We start from the raw sequence: 18545 nt of genomic DNA, 5'->3' as shown, positions 1-18545 counted from the left end.
ATCTCCTTGGCTGGTTTAGCAGCCTGGCTGGCGAGGCAGGCAGGTGAACAGGGAGGAACGGTTTTGCTGGGTCTGTTGAGGGTCTGCACTGTGCTTCTGTTCTTGGCCCCACTTCACAAAGGAGGAAACAGACTTAGAGGAGTCAAGTGCTTGTCTAGGGTCACGCAGTGAGGGAGCTGGGGAGCCGGGATTTGAACCCTGGCCCGCTGCCTTGAAGCCCCACCCCTTTTCATCACTTCCTGCTGCCTCCCAGGACAGAGTAAGAGCTACAACGGGGGATAAACATGGAAAGTCACATCTCACTTGGACTTGGAATTCAGGAAATGCTTCTAGAGGAAGCGATGTCTCAGTGGAGACCCTCCTGTGGCCAGGGACTGGGGCAGGGTGGGGTGAGATGTTCCAAGCAGAGGAACCACAGGTGCCAAGGCCTGGAGGTGAGAGGGAACATGGTTTGTTTAGGGGACTGAATGGAGTTGTTTCTCCTGGGTCTGCTCACTGGGGTTTGCGCTTGTGTGCACATTTTCTGTGAATAGGGCCAATTCACCGAGTGCCTGGTGTAGATTCTGCACCATGTCAGGCCCTGGCCGGGGGGAAAGTGAAAGTGAAAGTCGCTCAGTTATATCCGACTCTTTGCCATCTCATGGACTGTACAGTCCATGGAATTCTCCAGGCCAGAATACTGGAGTGGGTAGCCTTGCCCTTCTCCAGGGGATCTTCCCAACCCAGGGATCGAACCCAGGTCTCCCTCATTGCGGGCAGATTCTTTACCAGCTGAGCCACCAGGTGGGGAAAGGACCAGTGCAAAGCATGGCTGGAGTCCTGAGAACCCAGGTGGAGCCATTCACTCTGGGCTTCAAGGAAAGCCTGGGAGAAAGGGAATGACTTTCCAGACGGTGGGAGCAGCCCGGCCTCCTGGCCTCTACCCCTGACATCTGGGACATGGGAGGGATGAAGTGAGGTAACTGGAGCCTGGCACTTCGTAGGTCCTCAGCCAATGCCAGGCCCTGGAGCTCGGACAAAGCTGTGAGCCGAGTCGGGGCAGCCAGTGGTCAGCAGCCCAGACGCCCCGTGGTGCCAGGAGGAGGATGCTGCCTTGGGGGACCGCGGGGCTGGGGTCTTGAGCTGAAGGGAGCACAGCAGAGCGGATTGTGCGGCCACTCACCTGAGGGCAGAGGCTCAGGTGAGTTTCCTTAAAGGAAGTGGGCATCTGGATGGTCTGCACAGCCATGGAGGAGGCGGCTCGGGCAGAGGGCGTTGCAGGGCCAAGAATCTGGCCATGGTCTGGCGCCTAGGCACTAAATGCCTGGGTCTTTGTTTTGTCCACCGTGCCTTGGGCCTCAGTTTCCCCATCTTGATATAGGGCTTTGGTGTCTCCCTCTTAGGCATAGCCACGGAGTAGGAGGGGGCGTGAACGCCTGCTGCAGGACTGCACGTGGCAGTGGGTGCTCAGCCCACTGAACTGGTGCCGCTGGCCACACACCGAGGGCAGGCCGCCTGCTGCTGCCACCCCTGGAGATGCGATCTGGGGCACTCTGCCTGCCCCTGGGAAGCCCATCGTTCCTGGGAGGGTGGAGGGAACAGGCAGCCTAGGCTGAGTGATCAAACTCAATGCCTCGCTTCAGCAGCTGGGGAAAGGCTTCTGGAGGCCCCAGGGCTGCCTGGCTGTCCCCCCCTCAAGCTCTGGGCCCCTGTGCTGGCTGTGAACCGGACCTTTCTCACCCTCTGTGCCCCTGACCTCAAATCCCAGCTCATTTTCCTGCTGCGCTGCCTCAGGGAGGCCCTCCCCTCCTGGAGCCACACCAGGTCTTTGCCATCGCCACCCAAGAGGCTGAGTGCGAGTTCCCGCACATAGTAGGTGCTCATGACCGCTGGCCTTTACCTGCTAGGCACCAAGAACGGTGGGGTGAGCTGTGCTTCTCGCCTTGGAGGGCGTTTGCCCCTTTTAAGCCATTCCCTCAAGGGCCAATTATAAATAGACACATAATCTCCCCTATCTATAGAGATAAAACATAATTCTTCAGAGATGAGCTGCCTGCCCCTCCCCCCCCCCACGCTGGCACGCTCTCCGCATTTGAGGGCGATGGAGAGGGATCGGTGCTCCCCTCCCTCCTCCATCCATCCCTCCTCCCCGCTGCTCCTCCATCTCCACCCTGCAGAGGTGAGATCGGGCAGGGGCCGTGATGTCAGAGGCTCAGCTGATGTCACCGCCCCGGCCCTGTGACTTCACTTGCCGGCTCGGGCAGGAGGCGCCGCGAGGAGGCTGAGAGACGAGAGAAACTGCCCCCTTTCCTTTTTCTGCTCCTTGTTTCCCTTTCCTCCTCCCCCCCCCAACCCGCCCCCTTCCTCCCCAGCCTCGCATCGGAGTTGTTTTCCTCCCGGCCTCTCGCCGGGCTGGGGTAGCTGTTGGAGAGGTCTGGAGCAAGTGGCCGGAAGGATGCTGCTGCAAAGGTAAAGGCGGCGTGTGTGCCGTGTCTCTCCCTCCGGTCACGAAAGTTTGCTCTGGCGTGTGAGGCGTGCCCGCTGGGCGCTCCGCCGCGCCGCGCTGCCTGGCCCAGGCTCCCGGGGGGGTGGGGGCGGGGGGGGGCCGGCGGGGGCGGGGGGGGGCCGGCGGGGGCGGGGGGGGGGGCGGGGGGGGGCGGGGCGGGCCAGGCAGGGCGGGCAGGGGCCTCCCGGGCGGCCTTCACTGCCTTGTCCCCCATCAAAGGCCGCAGCTGCTCGAGTGGCGGCTGCAGCTTTGAAACTGCCATAAAGAGCGATAGCGGGAGGGGAGCGCGGGGGATGTTCAGAGCAGGGCCTGGAGGGTGGCCGGGAGAGGAGGGGCGAGAGAGGCGGGCCGGGGGCGCTGCTCTGGGAGCCCAGGGCAGCAGAGGCAGGGCAGGGGCGTGAAGACCAGGGCTCCGGGTCAGAGTCCCAGGGGCCGAGTCACTCTCGCTGCCCACCCCCTCCGGTCCCCTCCAGTCGGCCCAGCATCCTAGGGCCGGGACCCCAGCCTTGAGGGTGCAGAGGCGGCAGGGGGTGGGGGCTGGCTGCTCCCCCCACCCAACCCCACCACCACCACCACCGTTATTTCCAAGGCTTATTCTTCCCCTCCAGCAGGCCATTTGTCAGCGGTGATTCGGGACAAAGGAGGGGGCAGTGGGTGGTCCCCTCCAAGTTGGGCGAGGGGCACTGAGCGCCGGGCCGGAGAGAAACACCGACAATTAAGAGGCCGATCGAGGGCTTTGCTCATTCAGGCTGTCGAGGGAGCCGTCATTTTGTGTTAGCGTGTGCGTGTGCGTGTGTGTGTGTGTGTGTGTGTGTCTGAGGTGGGAGGAGGAAGAGAGGGGAGAATGACAGGAGAAGGATTATGACATTGTGTTGTCTCTGTTTGTGGTAAATGCAAATTTGGCTCCAGCAGCTTCCCCGGGGGAAGCGGCAGTGAGTAACCCAGGCCAAGGCCTTGGCCCAAACCCGCCAAGGGAGCCCCGTGTGGGGTGGTTTGGGGCTTTTCTTTTTTTTCCTCTTTTTTTTTTCCTGTCTGGCGTGTGCTTCTTCCATTTATTTTTACAGTGAAGTGCTGGAGACAGACAGGCTAGCATGGCGGGGAGGAGCTGATTCCCCCTCCTCCCTGGCCCACCAGCCCCCTCCTCACTCTGCGGGAGGCCCCTGGCAGGGGTTTTCCTGACCCCCAGCCATTGCCCGTCTTGGCTGTCTCCCCAGGCCAGGGTCGCCGTCCTGTCATGCGCTTGACTGGGGCGGCCTGAGGTCTCAGAAGGCTACGTCCACCCAAGCTGCTTCCCCGAGGTAACCAGAGACAGACAGCCTGGGGCTGGGGCTCAGATGGGGTTTCTAGAGGCCAGAGATGGGCCTGCCCCTGCTGCAGGAGGCAGGCCATGGGTTCTGTGGCTAGGTGGGTGATGGCAGAACGTCCCAGCACCCCCTGTCTCCTCTGACGGAGCCATGAGGGCAGAGTGCATGAGCCTGACCCCGGCTGAGGGCAGCCATAGCCCTTTAGCTGTGGCTGCCAACAGGGCTCAGGCAGAGGGAGAAGCAAGCACACAGCAGGTCAGAGGACACAGAGAGGGCTGGGCCATAGAGCTCAGGCCCCAGTAGGGATGGGAGGACCCCAGCTGAGCAGTCGAGGTGGGAGCCCACCTCACATGGAGGGTCGAGGGGAAGGCTGTGAGCCTCTGGGTCTGGCCTGTCACACACTAGGCCTTAGGCTGTGGGCCTCATTCTGGGTCTCCGTCCTCAGGAGCTGCTTCCTCACCGCCTTTCTCACCTGGTCAAGTCCTTCTGAACTCAGTTAGCCTCCTCCAGGAAGTCTTCGCTGCCTTCAGTGTGAATGACCTGGGGGCCTGCCCATCCTTGCCTCCACACACACACACACACACACACACACACACACACACACACACATACATACACAGTGTTGTGAGAAGCATAGTCACTGTCAGGTCCTGGGTGACAGGAATTTTAAGACATCCTCAGTGTTCCCAGCACCTGCCCACAGCTGAGCACAGAGGAGGTTTGTGCCAGGAAACTAGGGGCAGGGGGTGGGGTGGGGGCAGGTCCAGACTTGCCTATATCCCAGGAAGGCGGGCCACCAAGATGGAACACTTGCCCCGCCTTGCACCCCGGAAGTGGTCATGGGCTCACTTCCTTTGGACAAACCCGCCAGAAGGGGATTTTTTCCCCATGGAGCCTGACCTGTGGGGACAAGCCACGGCTACGCCTGTGGCCAGGACATCTGCCCCGAACTGGAGAGCCTCTTGTGGCTAATGTCCCCTTTGAAAATTGGTGGTGGGCTTGCTCATCTCCCCCAGAGTTGTCTTCAGGTCCTAGGCCCACAGGCAACCTGCGTGGGGGAGCCAGGAGCTGTGTGTGAGGGGCAGCTGCCCACCTGGGCTTCCCTTGCGGGGCTCTGGTGCCCTATGGAGCCTCCTTTGCCAGATGGAAAAGGAAAGAACAGTTGATAGACTCTCCTCAAGGCTGAGGTGCTGGGTCCGTTCCAGGCTTGGGCTCCAGAGCCTTCTGCCAAAGGTGCTGGGAGCACCAGGCAAGGTTCCAACTGGCCAGTCAGCTCATTTCACCCAGTCTAGGCTCACAGAGCCTGCCCCCTTGGAGCTGTGTGCCCACCCCCCGGCCTACAGAGAGGGGAGATGCACACCAAGCCCCTCTCCTTTGTATGCCCGCAATTTGATGGACCCCAGGAGTTTGCAGGCAGACCTGAGTTACAGTTCTCCCTGGCCATTCTCTAGCTATATGATTTTAGGCAAGTTATTTAATCTCTCAGAGATGCAGTGACTTACCAGTAGTAAGCTCTTCCTGCAGGCTTGTTATGGGGTTAAGGAGACTACAGGCGCCGTGCCTGTACACAGCAGATGCTCAGCGAATGGCAGCCGTTGCTGTGAGGGAGCTGGCTGGGCCGGCAACCTAGAGGCACAACAAAAAGTTCCCCTTGTGAATTCTGACAGGTCACTCAAGAGGGGCTTCAGAGAGGAGGTGCCATTTGAAGGTCTTGGAGAATGAGTAGGAGTTTGCCAGGCTAAGGCAGAGGAAGGTGTATCACTGGAAGGAAGAGCAGCAGCAGAGCTGCAGGTGTGAAAGGCCAGTCACCTCAAGTGGCTGAAGCCCAGGAAGGGGAAGGGGGAGCGACAGCGGGAGCCATTTCTGGAGGCGGGAGAGACTGACTTGATGAGAGCGGGCAGGCTGCCCACAAAGCTGGCCCATTCTAGCTCCTCCCAAGTCAGCCTCGCAGGGTGGCTTTGTACTCTTGGGATTCTCGGACTGCCTGGGAGTTTAAGGACCAGCCTGGGTCTCCTTCTGATTTGCAGTCTCAGGACATCTCTGGCGCCCAGAGCCAGTGCAGTCCCCTCCCTGAACCGGGGCCAACATTGTCGGGGAATCAGGGTAGCCGCCTGGTCCCCAACTTGAGCGAGGGTTCCTGGAGCAGCTTCTCTAGCCTGGGACCCTGACGTGACTGGAACTTCCTGCAAGAGGCCAGGGCCGTTATTCTCTCCAGTTCACAAAATGAGCCAGGCTGCCTGCTTCAACCTGGGCTCTGCCATTTACCAGCTGGTTGCCCCAGGCAAATCACCTGCCCTCTCTGAGCCTCGATTTCCTGGCCACAGGGCTGTGGTGAAGATTAGGGGAGATAACTCTCACAGAGGAGTCAGCCCAGAGCCTGGCTCCCCAAAAGCCACCCAAGAACTGTTAGCTCAAAGAAAAGTCAGCCCAAGAGAGTGTAGCATCTCATGTCTATGGGCCAGTCACTGAATCCTTCTGAACCTCGGTTTTCCTAGCTGTAAAGTGGGGAAGATAATCATGCCTGGTAATAATGGCTAATATTTATGAGCTTTTGGGTTTCCCAGGTGGCGCTAGTGGTAAGGAACTTGCCTGCCAATGCAGGAGATGTAAGAGACACGGGTTCGATCCCTGGGTGGGGAAGATCCCCTGGAGGAGGGCATGGCAACCCACTCCAGTATTCTTGCCTGGAGAATTCCATGGACAGAGGAGCCTGGCAGGCTACAGTCCATGGGATCGCAGAGTCGGACACAACTGAAGCGACTTAGCATGCACACACACACACACACATACATGAGCTCTTACTGTGAGTCAGGCAGGCTCTGTTCTTATTGTATAACTATGTAGTATCTTATTGAATATAGTAACTGACTAACATGTGAGGGTGGGGGTGGGGTGGGCAGGGGATCCCAGAAGCCAGAAGCACACAGGGAAAAGCCCCAGAGACTTGCTGTTTTCTGGGCAAGGCTAAGCTGGCACCCTTGGTACTGTGAGCCAGACCAGAAGGTTTGGAAGGCTGGAGTGTGCGGCATGAGGAACACAAGGGCCCACCCACCACTGTGAATGGGCCATGTGGGAACAGACACCCCTTTAGACAGGGCAGAGCCTTGGACCCAAGTCAGTTGTGGCCCCACCCTAGGTCTCAGTCTTCCTGTCTGTCTGATGGGGGCTTGGGCTCGTTCACCTCTCAGCTGCTGTAACGGCCGCCCATTTCTCTGGTCTCTTTGGTTTTCTTGGCTGGCTTCCATGAAGGTTGTGACTTAGGGGGGTGTCCTCTGTCCACTGATTTTTCCAGAAAGGATGCTTTCCTCCCTTTCATTCTGCAGCCAGCCCACAGTTGAACAACGTGGGCATCCAGCCTTCCCACTGCTCCTCCTGCCCCACCAGCGTCCCTCACCTGGGCTGGAGGAGGGGGCTGATCAGGTCCAGTGAGACAGGGGCACCCAGGAGGGCATGGGGCTGCCCCCACACCACTTAATGTGCACCACTCGTTTGGGGATGGTCCTGGGAGTGGGCGGGTACAGGACTTGGGAGCCACGTCCAGCCACACCCAGCAGGGTGACGCTGAGCTGCTTGGAAGACCCAAATGGTTCATCTGCCTCCCTCCTCTCGAACTTTGGGGTCGAACAGACTGCTCACTCCTTGTCCCACTGTGTTGTGCTGGGTGACCAATGCTGCCTGAACGTGAGCCTGCCTGCTCACAGGATGAGTGATCCCACCTCAGGGCACCTGAAGTCAGAAATAGAGAACCAGTGCTTAGGTGCAAGGTCGCAGAGTAAGCACTTGTGTGGATGCAGCCCTCTGTGGTGGGCGATGTTAATGTCCCCATTTCTCAGATGAAAAAGCTGAAGCTCCAGAGCTTAGGAAGCTTCTCAAGGCAGCGTCGCTCTCTGCCCTCCCTTTCTTTTGTATACCTCATGCGTGCGTGCTGAGTCTCTTCAGTCATGTCCGACTCTTTGTGACCCTATGGACTGTAGCCTGCCAGGCTCCTCTGTCCATAGGATTCTCCAGGCAAGAACACTGGAGTGGATTGCCATGCCCTCCTCCAGGGGATCTTCCCGAGCCAGGGATCAAGCCCAAATCTCATGTCTCCTGCACTTGCAGGCAGGTTCTTTACCACTTGAATGACCTGGGAAGCCTGTTGTACACCCCACCTAACTACCATAAAGGAGATGGGATAGATTCTAATGCTGGGAGCTCACAGGTAGCAGGACAGGTAAAGGGAGCCCAGAGACCATGGGGTAGAGGTGGGAGAAGAAGGAGGCTGGGGAGACACAAAGCCTGCAATGAGGTAGTTACTACGCCAGCGCGCCACTGGAGCAGTAATGTTGTGGTTTAGCCGCTCAGTCATGTCCGACTCTTTTGCGACCCCATGGACTCTAACCCACCAGGCTCCTATGTCCTTGGGATTTCCCAAGCAAAAGTACTGGAGTGGGTTGCCATTTCCTTCTCCTGGGGGTCTTTCAGACCCAGGGATTGAACATGTATCTCCTTCATTGGAAGGCTGATTCTTTACCACTGAGCCACCAGGAAGAAAGAAAGTGAAGTAGGTCAGTCGTGTCCAACTCTTTGCAACCCCATGGACTGTAGCCTAGCATGCTCCTCCGTCCATGGGATTCTCCAGGCGAGAGTACTAGAGTGGGTTGCCATTTCCTTCTCCAGAGGATCTTCCTGACCCAGGGATTGAACCCGGGTCTCCTGTGTTGTAGGCAGACGCTTTACCATCTGAGCCACCAGGGAAATCCTCAAGTCACCAGAGAAGCCCCAAATAATGATCATCAAATAAAAAAGAAAAAGCAAAAAACAGAAAAGAAAGGGAAAAGTAATGGTCATCAGGTGTGTGAGGGATGGATGCCCCACGTGGTCCCAGTCCTGGAGGACGCATAGTTGTCCTTTCCTCTGCCAGGGATGTCTCTGCCCTCTTTTACTTAGCCAGGGCGTGGGGTTTCTTAAAGGGCTCAAATCCCAGCTCTGCCAATCGCTGGCTGTGGGACAGAAGACTAATTAGTTATTGCTCTGAGCCTCAGTTTCCACATCTGTAAGTGGGGATAATTGGGTTTCCCTGGTGGGCTCAGTGGTAAAGAATCCTCCTGCTAATGCTGGAGACATGAGTTCGATCCCTGAGTTGGGAAGATCCCCTGGAGAAGGGAATGGCAAGCCACGCCGGTATTCTTGCCTGGAAAATCCCACAGACAGAAGAGCCTGGTGGGCTATGGTCCACAGTTCGTTCACAAACAGTTGGACATGACTGAGCGACTAAACAACATAAGTGAAAGAAAGTGTGAATCACTCAGTCGTGTCCGACTCTGAGCCACCAGGGAAGCCCTAAACAACAGAAGTGGAGGTAACTGGTACTCACCTCTTAAGGCTTGTTGTAAGGAAGACCTGAGCTGATGCAGGTAACTCTTGAGCGTGGCTCCTGGCACACAGGAGAGCTGTAGGAATGTTCTCTGTTGTTAGTCCTCCAATCCGCCTGGGTTGCCCTGGGGAACTCTCAGAGTCTCCCAGGCACCTGCTTTGTGCCAGCACCCAGCCCAGGGAGCTGAGGCTCCATCACTCAGGCCCCTCCCACGCCCTGGGCTAAGCCTCCAGGGCCTGGGGCTGAGCGTACAACAGATCTGACATGCAGGGGGAACGGCCTGCGAGAATTGGTGTGTTGGCTCCCACTGCTGGCGTGACAGACATCCTGATGAAATATGTCACTTTAAAGCATTTTTCAAAAGAAGTTTCCGGAACGCTCTCTTAACCTCTTGGGGACCATACGTAGCCTGAATGGTTGTCAGGTTTCAGTCTTGGCTTTGAGATGACTTTTCAGAGACCCTCCCCTGACTGGGCCTCAGTTTCCCCATCTGTAAAACAGGCCAGGAACCGAATCCACCCATGAGGGTTGACCCTGTGTGAGGCTGTGCGTGTGAAATGTGCTTTGTAAGCTCGAAAGCACCTCTTTCGGTTCTATTTCTGGTCGTTCGGGACACGGTCACAGGCAGACGCCTGTGTGGTGTCATTGCTGGGTGCTGGCCCTGGACGTGGGCTTCAGTGCGATGCCGACTGTACTTGCAAGGGCTCCCTGAGGAGTGACCTCACTGAAACCCTTGAATTTTGTGATTTCCAGAGAATGTGGAAGGCCCCCCAGGCAGCCTGGCCCCTTCCAGGGGAAAAGCTGCTAAGTGTCATGTCCGTTAGCTCATTCCACAAACGGTTTTGGAGCAGCTCCACACACGGGGGATGATGCTGGAGAACTGGAGGTCAGCTCTACCCTTGAGAGCTCAGTCTGGGAGGAAGGGATTGAAAACTCCACCCCTAAATGACCAGACAGCCAAGGGTCAGGGGTGGCTGGATGCAAAGCATGGGCTTTTCAGAAGACACTCAGCCATGGAGCAATTAGCGGGATTGTTTATAAATGAACATTGACTCTTTTTTCTGCTAGGAAACCTTCCGCAGTTCCTCGTTTTGCCTTTGGGATAAAGTCCCCAAGTCTTTCGTGGTTTGTACTGTTTTGCTCCAGCTGCACCTCCAGCTTACTCATTTCATTTGAATTGCACTGGCCTCCTTTCCCTTCCTGGAAATCTGCTCGCTCCCTCCTGCCTGAGGGCTTTTGCCCGTGCTGTGCCCACTGCCTGGAGCTCTCTCCTCCAACCTCATTGCTTGGCAACTTCCTATCTGTCCTGCAGGTCTCAGCTCAAATGTCCTGGATCCCCCAAGACCCGGCTCTTATTACATACCCTCTGTGCGCCTGCCCGCTTTCTTATCGATGTGTATTGTGTGTGCGTGCGTGCTTAGCCGTTCAGTCATGTCGGATTCTTTGCAACCCCATGGACTGCAGCCCACCAGGCTCCTCTGTCCATGGGATTCTCCAGGCAAGAATACTGGAGTGGGTTACCATTTCCTCCTCCAGGGGATCTTCCTGACCTAGGATCAAACCTGCATCTTCTGTGTCTCTTTCGTGGCTATTACTAAATGATTCATTATGTGATGGTTTTTGCTCTAATGATCCCAGGGGACTATACATGGACTATCCCAGGGGGATCCATGACAATAGAGACCTTTGAGCTCAAGACTTCATGTATGGTGAGGGCTCAAATACTGTTTGTTGAATGAATTTATGATGAGTGTTAAGGTAAGGCTTCATGGAGGTGGTAGCATTTGCGTGAGACTTGAAAGAGGGTATGCTTTCAGTCTGTAGGGAAGAGGGAAGGGCTTCCTGCTTTGGATAGGCAGACAGGCATACGGTGGGGACACGACTCATTTGGTTTGGCAAAGAAGCAGGATGGGACACGTGAGAGAAGGCTGGAGAGGTGGCAGTGGCCAGACAAGGGCTTTGAGAATTTACTTGAATTCTGAAATCTCCTTGGGACCCACTGACAACCTCTGAGCCCGAGGTTTGGGGGAGGATAGGGTCAAAGCTGGCTTCTGGAAATGTAATGAGTTTGCCGCAGGGAGGGGTGGGCCGGGAAGCGAGGCTGCCATCCAGAGGACCAGCTGGGAGTTGGAGAATCCACTGACTTGGCTGCTTTCTATTTCCCCGGCATCACACATGTGCCTTGGAGTTATGCTGTGAGCTCCTGGGGAGACGCAGACAGTGATGTGGAGCCTCATAGGGCGGGACTGCTTCCAGAAGGCTCTCACCTCGGGGCAGCCACGCCTGAGTCCCTGGAGGGAGGGAGGTGGAGTGGAGCGGATGCTAATGTCCACGCTTCCCACACCTGTGTCCCCGTGCTTTCCCTGTGGCCCGGGAGTTGTGACACTGTGTGGTTGAAGAGCAACAGCAGCATCTCCATCGAAGCCCAGCACACCAGGGCCACCTCCGTGTCCCGCACGGCGGGGTGCGGCCAATGCGATCCAAAGATCCGGGATTCTCGAGAATGACGCGGAGCCGCAACTTGGCAGCTGTGTGCTTTGGCCGGGGGGGAGGGGGGGGGCATTTTGTTAGCAATTCTGGGCTTCAGTGTCTTCAGCTGTGAAGCGGGGGGCTACTTGGGTGTTGTGACGGGTCAAGGGTGAGGACACATACACGGAGCCCCAGGCACAGGGAACACGGGAGGCGCGGGAAGCCGTGGCTGTTATCATGGCTGAAGATTTTCTCCACGGTTTGAAATCTTCGCAGGAAGCTGGGGTTTCAGGCTTAAAGTGAAGAGCGTGTCAACAGAACAGGACGGAACAAAGTCTTTTCCCAGCATGCCTCAGCATGCAGCACTGCCTTCCCGTGGAGCCCAACAGGGACGGGGCTAAAAGTCTTGAGCTTTCAAGCAGAAATAATCCCGATGGAAAGGAACCTCCCTATTGTTCGCCTGTGATAAAGCCATGCAGGGGCTCTGCAGCCAGACCCGCCTGGGTTCAGATTTCGTCTCTGCCTTGTGACTCAGTTTCCTTATCTTCGGAATGAGGTAATAATAGTATCCACCTCATGGAGCTTTAGTGAGGATTAAGCAAGTTAACGCAGGTGAAGCGCTTAGAACATGCCTTTGTCACTTAGACTATTGTTAAGTTGTTTCATCTTCAGTTTAACACTTTGCCAGAAGGCTGAGTTCAGACTAGCTCTGCTTGCTAGCTGTGTGACCTCGGGCAAGTTTCTTAACCTCTCTGTGTGTCCCATTTCCTGCTCTGCACTGTGAGGATGGCAATCCCTGCCTCATAAGGTTTGGGGGTGGGAGGAGTGACTGAGGTTGCCGTAAGGGACCTGAGGCAGGCAGACCACTCAGCCCTTCTTCCCACCCGTTCTGATTTGAAGAAATGAGACTCAGGGCCATCAGATAATTTGCTGAAGGACACATGTCAGTAACACCAGGCTAGGCTCCCAGCTCAGTGCTCTGTGCTGGGCCACCATGCCAGGGACTTCCCAGGAAGACTCAAGCCACGGGTGGCAGGAGTGGGGAGTGGGCTGAAGGGTGATCTGTCCTGTGATAGGGGCCTCCCGCTGCTTAGCTGCGTCTCCTCCGGTGTTCTGAGTACACTGATGCCCAGCTCCTGCCGCTTGGTGGGCAGGCCTTGGTCTTTCAGGTGTGGGTCTGAGGGTCCAACACCTGCAAACTGCCCAGGCTCCAGGGATTTACAGTGTTACTTTGGGGAAAGGCTGGTGCCCACCCTGCTGTGTCCCCTCCCATCTCTTTCCCCGTCTGCCTGCACACTTTGGGGCCCACCAACTGTCTGTGTCTGTCCATCTTTCCTGTGTTTACCGAGTGCTGGGAAACCTGGTGGTTAAGAGTGCAACCTCTAAAGACCCGGGTTCCAATCCCGGCTTGGCCTCTTCTGAGCGGTGTGACTTGGGACGAGCCGTAGAGCTCTCTGTGTCTCAATGGTTCCATCTGTAAAGTGGAGATGGGAACAGTACCAACCTCATCGTGTCGCTGCAAACCCACAGTGCCTGTTCCCAGTGAGCCTGGATTCTTCTGGGCTGGGGATCCATTTCTAATGGGATCGTTGTTATGGTGATGGTGCCTGGCCCTGCCTTGGAATGCCGGAGACCCCAGGGAAGCAGAGGGGGCTCACAGTCCTGTGGAAGAGAATGGATGTGAGCACAGACAGCCCAGTGCAACCAGCGAGGGCCAAGGAGGAGGCCACCACTTAGGCCCTGGGGGAATGAGGGCGAGGGCAGGATTGAGGGGCAGATCTCCGGGTCAGAGGTCACTGGGAGACCCCATGAAACCAAGTGTCCCAGATACAAGGCCCTGTAGATCCCACCCCTGCCCACCTCTGCACCCCCATCTCTGGTTCCCATGGCCCTGCGCTGCACACAGTTCTGGGAACTGCTGTCCGCAGGCGGCTCCGTTTTGGGATCCCCCGACTATCTATCTGGAACTGTCCCCACCCCCTGGGCCTCCCTGCATGCCCTGCCCTTGCCTGGGAAAGACCTGTCTGAGGTCTGCGTTCCCTCCATCAGGGCCCGCAGCCTCACACACAGAGCAGGTGCTCTGTGTGGAAGGAAGGCGTGCCCACAGAGGTTCTGGCCACCCCTCCTGTTTGCGCTCTGCGTGGGGAAAGTGCCTGGCTGGGGACAGGCTCCGCAGGATGCCGGTTGGGGGGGGTTCCCCCACTTCCGGTAAGCGGAGGTTTTTTTTTGGTAAGTCCTCTCCTGGAGGCCTGTGAGCAGGAGTTCCAGGAGGCCTCCGCCTTCCTCTCCAGTTGGCAGGAGGCCCCTCCCAAGAGGAAGGAGAGCTGGGGCCCACTGAAGGATAAAGGTGCGGGCGGGCGGTACGTGTGCTCTCGAGAGCGAGCCAGGGAGCCAGAGGAAGGACATCCGCCTGCCGCTGAAGGCGCCGCACCCGGCTCACTTCGCACAAGTCACTGATACGCCGGGCAGGGCCAGTCTCCTCAATCAATCCGTGCTGACAGATGGTAGCGGAATCACTGACCTAGAGGCAGAAGGCTCCATTTGTAATCCCGGAGTGGCTCAGGCGCCTGGAGGAGGGCAGAGGAGTTTGTAATAAAGGGAGTGACACGGGGTTTCCAAAAGCCATCTCGGAGCTGGAGGAGGAGGGAAAGGATTAATTTTGCTTCTGGAATTGAAACCACTGATTCAGTTCAATAAGTATTTTTCGAGGGGACTGGGTTAGACGAGAGAGAGGGAGAAAAAGAAAAAAAAAACCCCAACCAATCTACTGTTCTTCAAGTGTGGTAGGAAAAACCGGATTCTCACAGATGAGACAGTGAGAGAACAATGGAAGATGCTAATGTGATCAAAGACACCCCCAGTTAATTGTGCTCCGGCCACTATGGGGTCTTGACCATACTGGCTGGCTCTCTGAACCTGTCTGCTTGTCTGTCCACATCATAGAACTGTTGTTATTGCTAATGTGTGCCTGGTACTGTACTGAATTCTTTATGCATCTCTTTAGATTCCCATAATACCTTATGAGTGAGGTCACATTATCCCCATTTTATCAAGGTTCAGAGAGGTGAAGTGAGTAGTCCAAGGCCACACAGCCCAAGCCTGTCTGTTGGTCATAATGCCCACACATGTTCTCTTTCCAGATGATACTGGAAGGAAAAGTGATAGGCTACTAAGGGGAAGATGTCCAGGCTGGCCCGGCCTGAGGACTGGGGAAGTTTCCAGGTCGGAGGTTAGCTAGCCCTGTTCCAGCAGGGTCCACAGTGGCGGGGGAGGGGGCTGTAGGGTCAGTCTCAGGACAGGAGGCAGGAACAAACAAAAGCTTGGACTTCAGTTACCTGTCTGCATTCCTTCCCTTCTGAATGAGGCTTTGCATGGCTTGTCGCCATCCCTTTCATGTTCTGGTCCCCCAGTCTGAGACCCAAAGGGGCGGAGGAAGAAGGGGCAGGAAGGGGAGAAGGATGAGGGCAGGAGACTTAGGAAATGGGCTTCCCTTTTCTTCACGAATTCCCTCAAGAAATTGAGGGAGCTCCCAAGACCAAATGGGAGCTCTCTCACATCTTCCTGTGTTTGTCCAGAAAACTTGGGTCTGTGCTAAGAGTTCCCTCTTTGCCTCTGTAGCTCTGACTCAAACAAAAGCCAGCACTGGTCTTTTAAGTCTTGGTGCCAAAGAATTTGAAAATGAAACTCACAGAACAATGGGAACAGCCAGAGGGCAGGGCTTGGCGGCCTGTTAATCTCTACCCCGGAAGAGACCGGCACCCCACCTGGCATGCAGGAGGTGCTGGGGGACCAAGTGTCCAAGAATAGCTCTGACCCACATTGGAGCCAGCCCCCACTTTGTATGATTGGACAGAAGCCAGGAGAAATCACGGCCCTCCCAGCCACATCCTCCTGGGGTGCCAGCAGCAACTCAGGCCCTGCTTTGGATCCTTTTGCTGGCAGCAGGTGTTGCCACAGCCAGAATCCTCTTCTGGTGGCCCAGGGCAAGACAAAGCTAATGCCTCTTGTCTAGGTGGGGTGAGAGGTGAAAGAGCACAGCCAGGCCCTGGGGAGCTGTGGACCTCAAATACACTGAAACTGCACCCCAGGCCACACCTGCTTCCTATCAGCCTCCACCTGCTGGCCACTTCTTCCAATTCCAGTTTACTTTCAAGTCAGGTTGCTCCAGGAAAGGAAGCCACATATACTCCCTTAACATCTAGGGCAGATGGGGGCCTAATTTAGAATTAGCACTTTTAGTCAACGTTAGGGACATCTAGTCCACATGCTCCTCCTTCCCACTGTACCAACCAGAAACAGGCCTAGAGTGGGGAGAGAATTTGACCAGGTTTCTGCGTGAGCGAGAGAGGGGATCACAAGCACTCCAAACACAACCGACCCTCACTGGTCATCTCACTGGTGATCACAGTGGGTCACACAGCAGAAACATCTCCTGTTGTTTTACCAACTGAAATTTTCTTAAAAAAAAAAGTCAACCATTCCTTTGCTCCATAAAACGTACATGAGATTTGCAAAAGAAGGCTGGGAACGGCCCGAGGCCTTGGCGCCACAAATCCTCCACCTCATCTCCAAATTAATTCTGGACCCTGGGTCCAGCCAGTCAGGCGTGGCAGCTTTTTTTTTTTTTTTTAGGCTGCCTCAGGCAAAGGCAACTGGCATTTGGTGAGCATCTATTTTACAGGCGAGGTTGGTGGGCCTCCTCATCCTTGCTTTTATTGCGGAGGAAACTGAGTCCCAAGAGGGCCCAAGTCATTCATCCAAGGACACGCGGCGCCAAGGGGTGGAGGGCGGTTAGGGAAGTAGGCCTGCGGGCCCGCAGGGCGCTAGGGCGGGCAGGAGCCGGCCCCCCTAAGCCAGGTTACAGGGTGAGAGAGCAGGGCCCCTGGCCCCGCGCGGGTGGGGCTCCCCACGCGGGGCCAGAGGCGCGATCCTGGTTTTGGCGGCTCCGAGGGAACTCCAGAAATCGCAAGGAGAGATTCCGGGCCACCAACTCCCCAGAAAGTTGGATCGCGGCCACTCCCAGGACGGCCGGGATCTGCGGGCCAAGATGGCACTGGGTGAGCGGCGAGACACGCGCGCCGCACCCCGCAGCTGCCGAGGGGGACCAGCCGCCGCCTCAGCGCGACCCCGGCCGCCGGGCGGGCGTCGGAGGGGCGCGGGGAGGTCTCCGGCCAGGCGCGCGCAGGCCTCGGCGCGGCCGCACGCGGGTGGGCACGCGCGCGCCCGCCGGCCCCGCCCCCGCCGCCCCGCCCCCGCCGCGCGCCCCGCCCCCGCCGCGCGCCCCACTCCCGCCCGCCCGCGCGCGCCGCGGCTCCGAGCCCCGCGATTGGCCGTCCGGCGTCACCTGACGCTCTGTTATTTCCTGTGTGTTGGGAGAATGGAGAGAAAAAACCCCGAGCCGAGCGGCTTTCGGCCCCTGCGAGGCGGCCGCGGCCTCCGCCGGGGGAGCCCGCCCTGAGGCGCGCCCGACCGGGGAGCGAGCGAGCGCGCGCGAGCGCGCGGGCCGGAGCGAGCGTCGAGGGGCCGCGGCCCCCCGGCCCGCCCCGCCGCCGGCCCCGGGCGCCCGAGCTGGAGGCAGCGGAGGCTTCCCCCACCCCCACCCCGCGCGGCGCCGTCCGCCGCCGCCGCTCCTTCCCTTCCCGCCCCCGGCTGAGGCCGAGGGACCGGGCGGGGGGCTCCCGCAGGTAACCGCCGCCTGCGCCTGAGGGGGAGGGGCCGGGGTCAGGGGCTGAGGGGCTTGCGGGGGGGGCCAGGCCGGGTGTCTTGGCCTCCGGGGCTGGGGGCAGACAGAGGTTCTTGCCCGGCCCGACCTGAGAGTGCGCCGAGCCCCCCGGACTCCGAGGCCAGGACTCGGGGTGCTCAGGGGCCGGCCCGACCGGCCCCGGGAGTGCAGAGAGGAGCGGCCTGCCTTGGCCTCGGGACGCTGAGGGGAAAGGGCCCGGCCTGGCATCATCAGGGCGCTGAGGCGGGGGTGGGGGGTGGGGGTCTCGGTCTGACCGGGCTTGGGCACCGGTCCTGGCCTGAGGTTGCCTGGAGAACGGTACCTGCTCGTTGCGCCCTCGGGTGCACCGGCGGCGGATGTGAGCGGGCGGCGCCCAGGGGGTCGACGGGGTCAGCGCCGCCCGTCCCGGGTTGGGGGGTGCCCCCTGGCAGCCCTGGGTATATCCCGCAGCTCTCGCCGCTTTGCTGGGGGCGAGGCAGGCGGGCAGGCGGAGGGCCGGGCTTGGGGAGGGGCTGGCCGGGCTCCCGCGGGCGGGAGCGTAGCTGGGGAGCCGTCGCGCGCCCCCGCCGCGGGGAGGGCAGAGGGCCCGCTTCTTGCCATGTGAACACCTGAAGCCATGTGGACGCGGCTGCTTCTCGCCTGTTGGGGGCGGAGGGCAGGTACCGGCTGGCCGGGCTCAAGGTCCCAGGCCCCCCCGGGGGCGGAGGGCCGAGCGCGGGATACCCTTCCTGCGTGGGGTTTTTCTCCCCCGCCGCGGTGAGCAGGGCTGTGGGTGTTGCAGCCGGTGGTCCCCAGTGTGCGAGCGGACGGCTCGTTTTTTTTGGGGGGGGGGGTGTGCCTGGCGCTCTAGGCTTCTGATCTTTTTGGGGACGGTGGGGAGTGGTGGTGGAAGGAGAGCGGCCGGTCCGGCCCAGCCCGCTCTGGCAGAGGATGGAGGTGGAATGTCTCCCGTGCGCCGGGATGGGAGTGGAATTTAGCGAGTTGAGGGGTGCGGGGCGGGGGTGTGGGGAGGCGGCGCAGAGGAGCGGCCGCCTTCCTGGGCCTGTGGGTGGGGTTATTGTCTGTATTTGTGGTTGTGGACACTAGCCCTGTCTGCATCCCTTTAGTTTGCCCTTAGGGGACAGATCAAAATTAGGATACCGCCCTCCCCCCACCACCACCTCGCTAAGATTAGATGTCTCTGATAACTTCTGTAAAATGGATGGAATT

General features: G+C 58.4%; 1 protein-coding gene and 1 long non-coding RNA gene across 4 annotated transcripts in view; one reads left to right on the top strand and one right to left on the bottom strand.

The window, feature by feature from the left end:
- Positions 1-18545, top strand: part of TCF20 (transcription factor 20) — a 193703-nt gene that overhangs the window by 82766 nt on the left and 92392 nt on the right. The window contains exon 1 of one of the 3 annotated variants that reach the window (XM_061418714.1): positions 16979-17298. The exons of the other annotated variants lie outside the window; for them this stretch is intronic. The gene's annotated coding sequence lies outside the window, so the exon portion shown is untranslated. Of the gene's footprint in view, positions 1-16978; positions 17299-18545 lie in introns of those variants that run through there. 3 annotated transcript variants of the gene reach the window in all.
- On the bottom strand, positions 6565-18480 carry LOC133248475 (uncharacterized). The gene is made up of 3 exons (XR_009736725.1): positions 17659-18480; positions 14136-14247; positions 6565-13276 (listed from the first exon to the last, which is right to left on the bottom strand). It is a non-coding gene; the product is annotated as an uncharacterized LOC133248475 (long non-coding RNA).

Source organism: Bos javanicus, chromosome 5 (genome assembly GCF_032452875.1).
Source record: "Bos javanicus breed banteng chromosome 5, ARS-OSU_banteng_1.0, whole genome shotgun sequence".
Classification (NCBI taxonomy): Eukaryota; Metazoa; Chordata; class Mammalia; order Artiodactyla; family Bovidae; genus Bos; species Bos javanicus.
This window is presented reverse-complemented; position numbering and strand designations above follow the sequence as displayed.